The sequence below is a fragment of the Odontomachus brunneus genome, unplaced genomic scaffold (genome assembly GCF_010583005.1).
Source record: "Odontomachus brunneus isolate Ranch 3 - 2012 unplaced genomic scaffold, Obru_v1 Obru_scaffold_282, whole genome shotgun sequence".
NCBI classification, from domain to species: Eukaryota; Metazoa; Arthropoda; class Insecta; order Hymenoptera; family Formicidae; genus Odontomachus; species Odontomachus brunneus.
The window spans coordinates 17931-21007 of record NW_022639732.1 but is presented as its reverse complement, the minus strand read 5'-3'; positions in this window follow the sequence as shown (position 1 = coordinate 21007).

Below are 3077 nucleotides of genomic sequence, written 5' to 3'. Positions count from 1 at the left end.
GGTGATGAAAAATGGATTCATTACAGCAACCCAAAGAAAAGAAAGTCATGGGGACTGCCCGGTCATGCTTCTACGTCGTCGGCTCGGCCGAATATTCACGCTGCGAAGGTTATGCTGTGTATTTGGTGGGACCAGGTCGGTGTTATTTATTATGAGTTGTTGAAACCGAACAAAACCATCACTGGGGAATGGTATCGAATTCAATTGATGCGATTGAGCCGAGCACTGCGCGATAAACGGCCAATACGAGCAGAGGCACGAAAAAGTGATTCTACTGCATGACAACGCTCGGCCTCATGTTGCCAAACCCGTTAAAACCTACTTGGAAACGCTCAAATGGGAAGTCCTACCCCACCCGCCATATTCCCCAGATATTGCGCTGTCCGATTATTACTTGTTCCGTTCGATGGCACATGGTCTGGCTGATTAGCAGTTCCGCTCATATGAAGACATAAAAAAATGGCTTGATTCGTGAATAGCCTCACAAGACGAACGCTTTTACCGTAACGGTATTCGAGCTCTGCCAGAAAGATGGGAAAAAGTTGTAGCTAGCGATGGGTAATACTTTGAATGATTCATTTGTAACCATTTTTTCACAATAAAGTTGCATTTTCATAAAAAAAAAAAACAGCGAGAACTTAGTTGCGCACCTAATAATTAATGAATATTTTAACAATTTATATTAGTATTATAAAATAAAGTACATTTATCAAAAATATTTGCATTATTTTTGTAAAAAAAGCTACTGTAAAAAGAGTTCTGTAAAAAGTTACTATATTACTCAAATAATAAGTAATTGTATTATTTTTGTGTGTATAATGAATAACAATATTACTTATATAATAAACATACATATATATAAATATTGAGGAGTGGTTTTATAATAATGTCATGTCTTTACTTACAAACATATTTTTTAATTTATCACATAAAACTAATATTTATTACATGAAACTAAAGTAGGTATACAAGGGGGGTTCTAACTCAGGTCCTCTGAGGGGGGGTGCGGGGCGAGAGGAACTGACGGCGCGGGGGCTGACGTCACGCGGGAGAGGGGACTTACCGACATTTCTTTTTTACCGACATATTACCGGTATTTTTACCAACATATTTATTTTTTACCAACGTATATATATTTTTACCAACATATTTATATTTACCAACATATTTTTTTACCGACATATTATTACCGACATAATTGGTAATTTTTATTGATTTGTTTTTTACCGACATATCTTTCCACATATTTTTTTTAACATAATATCGATATAATTGACCGTTTCATCAATCCTCCCCGACGTGTTCGCGGCCTTTCCCCCCCTTCCTGTTGGCAGCGGTTCGCGAGTGGGCCGCGCCACCCACTCGCCTTTCCCCCTCTCCGGCGCGCCTAGAATATTCTCGAATATTCCAGAAAGATCTTTTGAGGAGAACATTCGGTCTCGAAAAGAATTTTATCTAATGCATAGAGATACTTTGATGGGTAGAGACATCCTTTTAGTTTTTATCTTCAACAGCCCCTCCCGAAAAAAGAATTTTAACGCTAATGTATGAGATTATCGCATACCTACACAGATATTTCTTTTTTCAAAGGTAGGAATGGGAGTAAAAAAAGAGATATACTTTTTTAATAACGTAATATATTTTTCAGAGTGTTATTTCACTTTTTCATAGCTTCATACATAATATTTTTCAAGGTGCACGCTAGCAACTCGCAATCAACGAGCGACTCACAGTCATAGTCGTTGCTTTCACATATCGCTTTTGTTGCATGATATATTTCAGTAATGTCCTTCTCTCGAAGAACATTTACAAAACTTCGAAATTTTACACTAACGAGATGCGTATTTTCAGACAACCATACATACATATGATCGATGCAATTTTCATAAGTAAATAATGTGTTCATAGTAGCAGGTTTCAAATATAAAGACTTATCAGATAATGTAAGTTTAATAATTTTGGAATCGCGCATCTTACAAAATTCCACTACCAAATCTTGAATCGACAGCGGAAATGGTTTGTCAGTTTGCAGAAGCCGTTGGATGTCGAGACGTTTTTCCATCAGCTTCCTCCAAGTTTCTGTAGGTAATATTAATTGATTACCGCAATTGTCACCGATGATTATTTCCACGGTAGGCACAGGTCCTACGTTGATCCCAATCTCCAAATATTTATACGACGTTGCAGTCAGAGCATATCTGCGTCCCAGGATACGAACAGTATGACGTGGTTGCGAAATACTATAAAAAAATATAACAAAAGTTAAATGTATGAAAAATAATTTAAACGTGCATAAAAAAAAATTTGCATTGATACTTACTTTTCAAATCTTTTCTTGCACGGTGGGATGTCATCATGTTGAACGGGCAAGTAGTAATTTGCGTGTTTAGCGTTCACCTCAGCACCGTACATTTTTTTTTTTTTTTTTTTACTGTATTCGGGAACTACCACCGAACGTCGTCTATACAGAACGATTGACGAAACCATAGTCTAAATCTTACTAATATATATAATGGACAAAGTCCCCCACCAACATTTTTTATCCCCTCTCTTATTCGCCTTCAGAATTGTTAACACATGTATTGATACATTTTCCGAAACTAGATAATAAATCCATGGCACAGCGTCGTAGCCAATCAATTAAGCAATCGTATGTCGATGAAACAATGTCAGCCATGATGCATTACAGCGCAAGAGAAAATGATGTGTAGTGTTTATTACTGATATTTTTTTACCAATATATTATTACCGGCATATTTATAATTTTTTAACTGATATTATCGACCCTTCGTCTTTGTCCCGTTTTAGTATATTTTAGAATATTCGAGACCTTTTGAGGAGAACATTCGGTTCCCCGAAAAAAAGAATTTTATCTAATGTACCTAAGAATTTTATCTAATGTACCTATTAGAATTTTATCTAATGAATTTTATCTACCTACATAAATACTTTGATAGGAAGTAAAAAGAGATATTAGCTTTTAGCTTTTAGCTTTTATCTTCAACAGCCCTCCGAAACAAGAATTTTGTATAACATTAATAATTGTCACCGAGGATTATTTCCACGGTAGACACAGG